This window comes from Silurus aristotelis, assembly GCF_946808225.1.
Source record: "Silurus aristotelis genome assembly, chromosome: 1".
NCBI lineage: Eukaryota > Metazoa > Chordata > Actinopteri > Siluriformes > Siluridae > Silurus > Silurus aristotelis.
Window position 1 is genome coordinate 13,318,194 of NC_139574.1, and position 12,311 is coordinate 13,330,504.

Sequence of the window (12,311 nt, forward strand, 5' to 3'; positions counted from 1 at the left end):
TATCTCTAATATGTCATTTTCCACAACGCTGTCATGTGTCAGTCCTGGTAGATGTGTTTGACTTCCATTAGCAGTTCTGATATGCAGAGGAGTCAGTGCTGTCATCTCCAACCCTAACAACCCCCTCATATTCATTTCTTTACAGCCGTTCACATTCCATCACTTCTTCATGATTAGTTTCATGCAAGTTCTTATAGGAGGGTTAGGAAAAACCAACCCATGCAGGGATATTAAGAAACAGCGAGCACTCGCTACACTCTGCCATGTCACCTCATCCGTCTGTTTCTCTGAGCGCTTACATAACACATGCCTTGCTTACCCAACCTTTAAGACGTGTTAGGTGGGAGACCATGTTTCACACATATAAGGCATGATCATGATTGACAAGTAGTCTAGGAGAGGAAAGCAGTCTGTCTATAAATCTATAAATACATACGGCCCTCAAGTGACAGAGCCTTACAGATCCAGCTAAAAAAGCACAGTGTGGCACCAGATGCATACTGTGACTGACTCAACTGGCTCATATAGCTCTCTGTTCTGAAAACAGAGATACGGTAAGCATGATCATATAACCAAGTGTTCACAAAAGTCCTAAAACATTATTCAAATCAGTTTTTGTTTCCGTTTCCAGAATTTGATACTTCAGCAAACAGACACCTTTGGTACACAATCCAACATGGTCTCATAAAAAGTATGAAAGGTTATAAAGGTAAGGTTTATAGGTGGGGTAAGTGTGTAAACATTTTCCTTCTATTTTAATCTAAATCAAATATAATAAGAAAACCATGAAATTGAAATTCTTATGAATTTCTTATAAGATCAGGTTGGCAAATTTAAAAAGACAAAAATTCCATATCCAGTACACTACTTTGTAAAAATATCTGTCATGATCTCGCTTTTAATTATATGCCTGAGTAAATTCCATTTTCTATGTTGTAAGTAATATATCAATTCAGAATTTTAGCAACAGTATTATTGTAAGTTTTTTTCAGTAGAATAGCCTTAAAGTGTAGCACCACTCATTACACCAACAACAGGGAAAGATCATGAGCTTAAATCTGTGGTATGTCTCATATGCTCATGCCACATGATCTTTGGTAGTGGTTGACAATACTGAAATAGATAACCTACATACAGTTATAATAAGCTATCTGACAGACAGACAGACAGACAGACAGAACATTGCAATTGCATTGTACAGGTAGACAGCAACTAAATGCGGTTTAGCATCTACCAGAGGTGCAAACAGTAGCACTGTGCAAACTGGCAAGTGCAGATAAATATGTTAATATATGATATGTACAGAAAATAAAGACAGGAAAAAAACTGCAGAAGCTTTTAAACAAGTACAGGGACATCAGGGACATTGTAGATTATTAAGTTCTGTTTGATTTTGGTTTCTGTTGATTTGTACCTTGCTTCATAAACTTCATAAGCATGGCATAGACTCTGACAAACAAGGGAAATGAAATACTTGCATCTCAGTGCTCGCAGACCCTCTCTAGGTTATGTATGTAACTTCAGTTTCTTGAGGGAACGAGACGCTACATCACAACGCTTTGGGAACGCTTCCGCATTGCTCATGCTCTGAATCACGTGTGAAAACTGGCCAACAGCAAGGCGCGACGTCACCGGCATGGAGATGTCATGACCAGGAAGCTACAAAATGCGCATGCAGTGGAGCTGACGCTAGCTTCTGAAAAAGGAGAAGGGAAGCACGACAAGGAGTGTGGCTTGGATACACATGGTCTTATTTCCTCAGGGAACTAAAATTACATACATAACCTAGAGACGTTTCTCATTTCAGAAACTCGCTGTGTCACAACACTTTGGGAACGAGTGTCTAATCATGGCACACTGACCAGTCTTGCCTAGTGTGTGAGAGCACAACCAGAGCGCAGGACAGGGAGTGTCTTTAAGGTCGAGGTCATCAAACCGGATGAAGCGTTGCAGCATTACAAATGTCCTGGAGTGGGACTCCAGTGGACCAGGCCGTAGAGGCCGCTACACTTCTAGTGGAGTAAGCCTTGACCTCGAAGGAGCAGGGAGACTAGAGGGCTCATATGAAAGACTTGTCTTGTGGACGTACGTGTCCAGTGCTCGCACTGGACACAGTCAGTTTTGCTTCTCCTTGTCAGGGGCTTGTAAAAAGGAGAAGGGTAGAATGCCTGCAGCACAACAGGTTGTGGGGGAGCCGCGGGCACATAAGGTACATACCCTGGTTGGGGTAACCTTAGGGCCACCTCGGCCAGTGGCTCGAAGGGGGGGCTCAGACAAAGCCACCATCATGAAAGCCAAGTCCCACAGAGGCACTCTGGGTCACGTTCCGGACCTCAGCCTCCGGGTGCCGCACAGGAACGTGTCACCAGGGGTGTTTACCCAGCGACTGCCCAGCAAGCGGGGCACCATAAGCTGCGATAGCGGACACATAATCCTTCAGTGTCGAAAGAGCCAACCCTGCGGCAAATTGTTCCTGCAGGAACTAAGTGGGCAGTAGACTGATCCAGTTGTTTGTGCTCACACTACGCAGAGAACAAGTACCTTCAGCGGCATACAACCTTCTTGTAGAGGGAGCTCTGGATTGGAGGATGATCTCCACTACCTCAGTAGAGAGACCATCTTCTAGGAACTGTGCCTCCTCAGGGGCCACAACCACAGCCTCTATGACTCTGGGATCTCTGAGGAGATCCCTACTGGGAGAAATTACCCAGGAGGTTCCTCAAGGAGGGACACCAGGTCTGTGAACCATGGTCTGCCCAAACATCTAGGTGCCACCAGGAGGAGACGGGCTCCTTCCCGGCAAACTCTCTCCAAAACTCTCGGGAGCAGGGCGATAGGGGGAAAAGCGTACCAGCGCAGACTCGGCCCCATGGCATCCAGCCCCAAGGGGGCTGGGTGAGTAAGGGAGAACCAGAGTGGACAGTGCGAAGTCTCTTGAGTTGCAAACCGATCCACCTGTGCTCTGTAGGACAGGGCCTCGGCCCTTGCCTCAAAAAAGAGTCTGCTCTCTACTTGGACCACAGAAAGCTGTGGTCCCAGCAGGAAGGTGCTGGGTGAGAGTGCCAGGCCGAATGGAAGGATCCCCCATATTGGTAAGCTTCGCCCCTGAAAGCAAACCTCACGGACATCCTGTGAGTGGGAAGGATGGATATGTGGAAGTATGCGTCCTAAGACCTATTGTGATAAACCGGTCCTAGGACCTGGTCTGAGACACAACTTCTTGTGAGTGAGCATTCTGAACCGAACCTTAAGCGACTGGTTCAAGGAGCGTAGATCTAGAGGATGCAACCCCCTCATCCTTCTTCGGAACCCCGAAGTACTGGCTGTAGAAGCCAGACTCTCTGAGTAAAAAAGAGACTATCTTCTATGGCCCCCTTCCTCAGGAGAGTGCTTACTTCCTGTTCCAGGACCAAAGCCTGCTTGGTTCTTGGTCTCTGGTTGTCAGGGCCTGCGTGCCGCGGCCTGGTTGCTGGAGAGGATGACCCTTAGGTCCGGCAGCTCCTTAAGCCTGGACCTAGAGCATTGCCGTGGGCCCTGCCCAAGGCTGACATGGACCAACCCATGGCCTAGCCGTTTTCTTGGTGGCCCTAAGGGCTAGGTTGGCAGCGCAACGTAGCTCCTTAATGTCATCAGCCCTAGAGATTAATCCATCGTATATGTCCCGCAGCAGGTCAGCTTGGGATGACGCTACACCCGGGGAGAGATAGCTAGCTAGCGTCTCTTCCACCCGTGGCATCATCCCATAGCCGCACTTCGTCATCCCCACGATGTTTGCAAACAGCAAGGTACACGGGCTGTATCTCAATACCTGGGATCCAGGGGAAAAAGGCAGACTCCGGCGTTGATTCCCGTTACCGACTCACCTTTATAAGCTCCCATTTCAGAGTCACTGGGTGTTGGTTCTAAAAGGTCATGTTTGTGATCTCCTGGACTCCCGACTGCCAGCCTTCCCTGCTGGTTCCTGCTCCTTGTGCCGATTGCACGGATTACCGTTCCTGTAAGGATTATACCTGTTCCGTGGATTCTACCGGATCCGTGGATTATACCCGCTGTGTGGATCTTACCTGTCTTCCGGATTCACTCCGCATCACAGTTAGTGAATCTACCTGCCTCTGGTATTGTTTCTCGTCACTATAAACAATGTTCGAGTTACTAACGTTTCCGACTCGTGGTCACAACCCTGACAGTGAGTGTGAAGAAAGTAATTCACTCAGAATGGCCAGACAAAATGCACTTAAGTGCTACCTTCACTGCACACCTGTCTTTGAGATTATGACTTCACACCGGGTATTAAACATCAAATAGACATGAAACAGGTCGAGCGGGTGGTGTGGTTCATTAAACCAATTTTTCCCCTGATAAGGGATTTAAGGGGAATCATTCATCTCTAAGCTGAGATCAGACTGATGAAATGGGGCAGATATGGAAATAGCCAGCGCTATCTCATATGCCTCAATTGCAACTCTTCACTCACTAAAAAGACTCTAAAGATCTAACAGAGTTATTAATTTCTAATCATCCAGCTTGTATACTTACAGATAGCAATCTTAGAGGAAACTAACTTGCATTTTATTTGCTAAAATATTGATTCATATATATATATATATATATGAGGAGTGGAAACTGCATTTATATTTCGACATACTCCCTGGCTACATTTAAACTCCCAGCTTTTAACTAATGCCTGGAAAAATTCAGCATTTGTCAGTACACCTGAACCATCCTAGTAGAGGGCTGCATTGGGATTGGTGCAACACAAATCTTACAGGAGCGGGCAGTTTTACCTTTTCTGCGGACAGAAGTGGGTGGTCAAACAAATATAGCAAGAGTCCCACCATCCCACAGATCCCACTAGTTGTAAAGTTTTCTTTGAAAGATTTTTATACGTTTTTAGAGATTTCAAGGCTTACAAAAGGTGTTTGTCATGTGTGGTGCTTTAATAATGGTTTATGTCTGTATGTTAATCATAGCCGTACTGTTTGTGTAAATTTTTACACAAAAATCTTTACAAGCTATAACAGAATGCTTGCAGGAGCGGGCTGGAGTTGACAAAAACAGTCCCGCGCAGGGCTCTATGTCCTATCCGCGTGTGTGGATAGATAGATAGATAGATAGATAGATAGATAGATAGATAGATAGATAGATAGATAGATAGATAGATAGATAGATAGATAGATAGATAGATAGATAGATAGATAGACTGTAAATAAAGCATGATACTATAAAGGCTACATGTACATCATTCATTTAAATAGCCAAGTGAACTCACTGACATTATTTTCTTATAATGAAAATAAGTATTGCTGGTGGAATTGTTTGCAACCTAGGAGGCTAAGATATTATAGCACCCATGGGAAATCATGTCCTCCTTGCCATTCCCTTGCCCAGGGAGAAAATGTAGTGGTATATATGGAGAGCTGCCACCGTTGTGACTGTATGCATGATTAATGTTGTGTCTGCACAACGTCAGTGTTACGTGATGTGTGTATATATCTGAGTCAGTTTGTGCCTGTGGTGTGAGAGAGAAAGAGAAAATGTACAAATAGGATTATACATTCTAACTGCATAGGTTAGTTCTGGAAGCGAAAAAAAAAGGAATATAGCTTTAAGACAATAAGTCAGTTTTATTGAAATGTACATAATGCGTTGATTAGGGTGATTAAAATTAATGCCCTGGAAATGTCATTAAATAACTGTACTGTATTTATATCCTTATATTCTTTATATTTTTCTCCAAGTAGTTAGCACCAGTTATGAAAACATAAAATACCAGTATATTTTACAGGTTAAAGCTTTTCTTTCTATTTCTGAAACCTATGCATGCATACTTCAAATATAGAGAAAGTACAATAAGAATTATTAACACATTCACTAATAGAAATTCTATTCACAAGAATGAATTAATATTTTTGCTGTTGTACATTTTCATCAAAGATTGCTAGACAATGAGATTGTAGCTGAAAGACATTCCTTAAACTCATGCACAAAAATCCAAGCAACCCTGCTTAAGAGAAGGGAGAAAAGGACATTCCCCCGAGCACTCCACACACACATGGCAACTTTAATTTTCTACTTGACAATACAGTAGTAATTTATACCCCACTAAGTGAATCCACAACCATCTCTTTCTTTTTTAATGATGGTTGTTCACAATGACCATTTTCTTACAACCTTTAATGGTAGTTGCCTGTTCTGAAGGAACTAAACTAGAAACTTGGGATCAATACACAAATACTCTGGCTATTATCATGCCTGACTGTTATTAATCCCTGAATGAATGATCTTTTGAGTTCTCAAAAACATCCCTAAAAATCATGCATTTGTAACCTCATTAAACAGCATACTTTAAGCAAAATAGAACCACTGCTTACTCAAGTCATAGGAATGATCATTGATGTTATATTACTTTCACACTTGTTTCTATATTCACAAGGTCATCAAGTCTCAACCTCATCACAAAACCTCCAGTCAAGTATCTATCACACTTAGTCAACTGTTTTAATCAGATAACTCTTTAAAATATTCAAGACGTGCAGTGAACTCTCAAAAAATTTATAACATAATTCAAATTACAGTGTGAAGAGACTTCAATACAACCTCAGGTCACTATAAATACCTGGTAATGCCATATGGACTGGTCATTGCCCACCCAGTTTAAAGCATTCTGAAAAAAAAGCACACTTTTATACGTCAAGACGGTGTTGTCATAGACTAAAGCCAAGGTTCAGGCAATTGTTGAGTTGCTCAAGCATTGAAGACTTGCAGTGATTTCTAGGCTGTGCAAATTTCCACCACAGATTCACCCACGATTTTAGTATTGCATAAAACTCTCTAATGTCTATCTTCAAGAGAGGTTCTTAAACCAAGCATACTGTCATACAACAGCAAATGCAGTTAGAGATGTATTTAAAGCCCTGTCAAAGAGTTCCAAAAGCAAAAAGTCAGGCAAGGAGTCAGATTATCTACAAAAAACACAGCTGGTAAAAAATCTTGAGAGCATAACATGAAAAAACATGGACTGCAAGGCATGGCAAGTTTAGGTATGAGCACACGAAATGTTTCTTTGCAACTAGATAAGTATGAGGTGGTATCAAAAGTTTTGAGCCGAGCTCTGTTTACAAGAAAGTAATTTATTTATCTACATTTACACACTATCACCTTCAAAATCCTCGTCTTGCACCTCAATACAGCACCCCTATTCTTCCTGCCACTTCTGGAATGTGTCCTGGAAGTCTTCTTTTCGAGACATGTTAAACACCTTCTACGATTCGCACTGAATCCTCCGTGAAACCTTGTGCTGCCATCTGTTTACATGTTACAAAACTAGTCTCGAAACTTTTTGATACAACCTCATATCCATATTTGGTTTATAGGACTGTGAATATGTGTGGCTGATTAGAACTCAGGAGATTGTGAACTTGTCATAGTTCTTGGTGGTCATGTTTAACTGGGGTGTATTCTGGGAAGTGGAGTCTCAGTATTCTTGTGACACAAATAATGCATATTAAACTATAAATAAGCTTTCACTTCTGCCCCATTCTAAAACAACAAGGCCTACACATTTATCCCAACACAAAGATACCACAGTTAACATGTATCCCATTTAATATTTCTCAAATAACCTCATATCCACTGCAAAGTCAGTAAAAGGAGCTGCAAAGGGGTTAAGTTGTCAGAACAGAACCAAGCACCACTTTTTTATTTTGTAATGAGAATAATAATAATAAAAAAAAATCACTCACCCTAAAACAAGCCAGATAAGCATTAATTTTATCAGATTTAATTTCATAATCTGAAATCATCCAGGTTTCTAAAATGTCAAAACAGATATGATATCAAACACATGGCCAAATAATTCTAAGCGCTACAAAATATGACATCTTGCCAGAGACTTTTTTTGCCACTGGCATAAGTTGGGACTTTAACTGCCAAAATAGCCTGAGTATGCTGATATCACCTGGCTTCTGCTCAAAGCTCTGCATAAAAAAGGTCTGTCCTTTCCAATTTTCACAATGCTTTAATCACCCGGCCTCATACCTCCATTACCACTTACCACCTAGGCTCATTAATTTCCCACTAGTAAATATGGGTGGGGAACCAATTAACAGAAAAAAAAAATTCTTAACTTTTGTTCTGTGTTTCTCACACTCTCTGAGTTGGCAAAATCCTGCACATACACTCCCATGTTCCCATACTGCTGTAGACTTTATCACAGATATCTTCTAAAGGCCATACCATTATATATAATGATTATAAGATAAGATATACCTTTATTCGCCCCACAGTGTAAAAATGTCTTTGTTATAGCAGCAAAGAAAAAGAAATGCAAATATATAAAAGAAAAGAGACAATATAGTATCTACACAACACAATGTATAAATACAAAAGAAGAAAAGAATTTAAAATGTAAATTATATACAGTGAGGAAAATAAGTATTTGAACACCCTGCTATTTTGCAAGTTCTCCCACTTAGAAATCATGGAGGGGTCTGAAATTGTCATCGTAGGTGCATGTCCACTGTGAGAGACATAATCTAAAAAAAATATCCAGAAATCACAATATATGATTTTTAAACTATTTATTTGTATGATACAGCTGCAAATAAATATTTGAACAACCTCCTTTCCTCAGTTTCGACATTGAAGATGGGTCGAGGCTGGGTCTTCCAACATGACAATGACCCGACGCACACAGCCAGGATAACCAAGGAGTGGCTCTGTAAGAAGGATATCAAGGTTCTGGCATGGCCTAGCCAGTCTCCAGACCTAAACCCAATAGAGAATCTTTGGAGGGAGCTCAAACTCCGTGTTTCTCAGTGACAGGCCAGAAACCTGACTGATCTAGAGAAGATCTGTGTGGAGGAGTGGGTCAAAATCCCTCCTGCAGTGTGTGCAAACCTGGTGAAAAACTACAGGAAACGTTTGACCTCTGTAATTGCAAACAAAGGCTACTGTACCAAATATTAACATGGACTTTCTCAGGTGTTCAAATACTTATTTGCAGCTGTATCATACAAATAAATAGTTTAAAAAAATCATACATTGTGATTTCTGGATTTTTTTTTTTAGATTATGTCTCTCACAGTGGACATGCACCTACGATGACAATTTCAGACCCCTCCATGATTTCTAAGTGGGAGAACTTGCAAAATAGCAGGGTGTTCAAATACTTATTTTCCTCACTGTAAATAAGTTAAAATATTACTTGTGCTTCATACCTCTTTAGTTAATTTGCACTGTTTTAGACCAACAGTCATAATTCAACTTTTGCTCTACTCATCTATGCAGAATTGTTGTAATTCAGCCACATTTGAGGGTTTTCGAGCATAAACCACCTTTTTAAGGTCATGCCACAGAAATAGGATTCAGGTCAGGACTTTGACTAGGCCACTCCAAAGTCTTTATTGTGTTTTTCTTCAGCCATTTATAGGTGGACTTGCTGTTGTGTTTTGAATCATTGTCCTGCTGCAGAACCCAAGCTTGCTTCAGCTTGAGGTCACGAACAGATGGCCCGACATTCCCCTTTAGGATTTTTTGGTAAACAGCAGGATTTATTGTTCAATTTATCACAGCAAGGATTTCAGGTCCTGAAGCAGCAAAACAGCCCCAGACCATCACACTACCACCACCAGATTTTACTGTTGGTCCGATGTTCTTTTTCTGAAATGCGGTGTTACTTTTATGCCAGATGTAGATGACACACACCTTCCAAAAAGTTCAACTTTTGTTTTGTCAGTCCACAGAGTATGTTGGGGATCATCAAGGGCCAGTTGTTCAAAGGTAAGATGTAGTAAAGCTTTAAAATTGGTCAATAAAACATATGTATCATTTAGTGTATATACTTTTATTTATATTTTGCACTTAACTTGTGTAACCGTTGTAACAGTGATAAAGTAGATATAGTAGACATAGGCTACCAAATAAGCTATTCAGTATAGTAAAGTAAAAATAATGAAATATGAAATATTCCCCCATCAGATTTCAATAACAAACAAAAATATTATATTTAATTTTTCTGTCATTCATCACCATATATTAATTTCAAAGAAACAATCATCAGAGATGAGCCTGTCAAAAATAATGTCTAACAATTGCATCCCTTACTATACGTCCAGTCAGTCCCTCATTCTGACAGAATGCCAGAGGTTGGTCTGGTTCTTCAACAGGCTCAGGTGCATCATAAACATCACAGAGAGGGACATTGCGCCTGGTAGGGATGTTGTGCAGGACGATACACGCTAGTATTATGTTGCATTCTCCCTGTGGTTCCACTCGCAAGTACTTAAGGCATGCAAAGCGTCTCTTCAGAACTCCATTTAAACGTTCAATTGCACATCTTGTTTTGCAATGAGCAGTGTTGAAGCGTGCCTGCGCAGGTGTGGTTGCTGCAAGAAAAGGAGTCATCAGCTATAGTAGGAGTGGATGGGCACTGTCTCCTAATATTATGTCGGTCGGTTGGTTTGGCGCTCTCTGTATAAAGCACTTTCTTTCAGGATACATGCATCATGAACCGACCCAGGCCACTTCACAACACAGTTTGTGATGATGAGGACAGCATTGCCCACAAGTTGCATGTTGATGCTGTGCCTCCCCTTTCGGTTGATGTACTTCCAATCCCTCTCATGAGGTGCTTGGATATGCACATGAGTGCAGTCAATAACCCCAATAGTATTGGGCATGTTCCCCAAAAGAAAAAACGTGTGCTTGGTCTGGGCAATCTGGACATCCTTTAGAAGTGAAACAAACTGATTGACCAGGCTGGCCAATGCAATTGACACAGCTTTCACTACATCACTCACAGTTGATTTGTCCACTCCTATATGGGTCACCAACTACTTGGTCGAAAGTCCCAGATGCATAGAAGTGCAGACCAATGAGTACCTGTTCTTCCACAGACAGACTGTGACTCCTTCGGTTTCTCAGTTGAAGTTTTGGCCTGACAAGGTCTGCAATGTAGACCTTAATATCAGCATTCCCAAAGCGAAAGCAAGCATACAGTTCTTCAGTGGTGTATTGCTCCAGTGGTTGTGCACGCTCAACATAAACCCTTTGACGGTATCCTCTTCCACCAAAATAGTGGAATACCTGCCATGTCTAAGTCCTCTGAGAAAGGCTGAATATAAGATGGCTGTCAAATACCCACACACAAATTGGCTGACTTGCTGAAATTTAGATAGAAGAATCTGAGGGCCAGAACAACAAAGGACCTTGCTGAAGCAAAAAACACCCAAACAGGCAACAAATCCTTAAAGAAAGGTGAATACACAGATGTGGTTCTGGACATTATTGGAGGTGAGGTTGCAGGGGATTCTAAACCTACTTTTGTAGAGGAAAGTTCCTCCAGTTCCTCCTAATGCAGAGGAAACATTCATTCTGGATCTCAGCCCTATTATTGAAATACAACCTGGATCCTCACTGGTAGAGCCAGCAGTCACAGAAGCTCAGAAAAGAGGCTTGAAGCGTCCTTTGCCGAATAACAATGATGATGCCTATGAATTACTTCTAAAACGAGAGACTGAAAAAGCAGAAGCACAGATACTCCTGGCAGAGGAACAAATCAAGTTGACCAAACTGCAGCAAACCAAAGCAAAACTTCAGAAAAAAAAAAAAAAAAACTCTTACAGTGACCCCATGTTGGCTCTTCTACCTGTTCTTTACATAGCTGGTAGCCCACTTTGTGATATGTTGTCCAATTTAGAGCACAGGTAATCCGGATTTGGTAATCTTGAAAACTGTGTATCTGGATCAGAATGATCCAGTCCAATGTTGCTTTGAAAAACCGGCATAAAAGTAAGACGGATTACCTGTTCCTTATTAGGAAAAAATGGGATTTCAGAATCCGCATCATTTTGATCCAGATTAAACTTTTTGAACTGTTTTTTAGCGAGCCTTTACGTTCTTTTTTCTCAGCAGCGGTTTTCATCTTGGAACTCTGCCATGCAGACCATTTTTGCCCAGTCTCTTTCTTGTGAGTCATGAACACTTTAACTGATGCAAGTGAGGCCTGCAGTTTTTTGGATGTCGTTGTGGGGTCTTTTGTGAGATCTTGGATGAGTCGTCGCTGTGCTCTTGGGGTAATTTTGTTCAGCCGGCCACTCCTGGGAAGGTTCTCCACTGTTCCATGTTTTTGCCATTTGTGAATAATGGCTCTCACTGAGTCCCAAAGCTTTAGAAATGACTTTATAACCTTTTCCAGACTGATAGATCTCAATTACTTTATCATTTGTTTTTGAATTTCCTTGGATCTTGGCATGATGTCTAGCTTTTAAGGATCTTTTGGTCTACCTCACTTTGTCAGGCAGGTCCTATTT

At 41.4% G+C, this 12,311-nt stretch overlaps 1 pseudogene across 1 annotated transcript; it reads right to left on the bottom strand.

The window, feature by feature from the left end:
* Positions 1-10,015: 10,015 nt before the first annotated feature.
* On the bottom strand, positions 10,016-11,633 carry LOC310733786 (putative nuclease HARBI1; annotated as a pseudogene). The gene is made up of 2 exons: positions 11,623-11,633; positions 10,016-11,062 (listed from the first exon to the last, which is right to left on the bottom strand). The product of its transcript is annotated as a putative nuclease HARBI1 (transcript).
* Between the last annotated feature and the right edge of the window lie 678 nt (positions 11,634-12,311).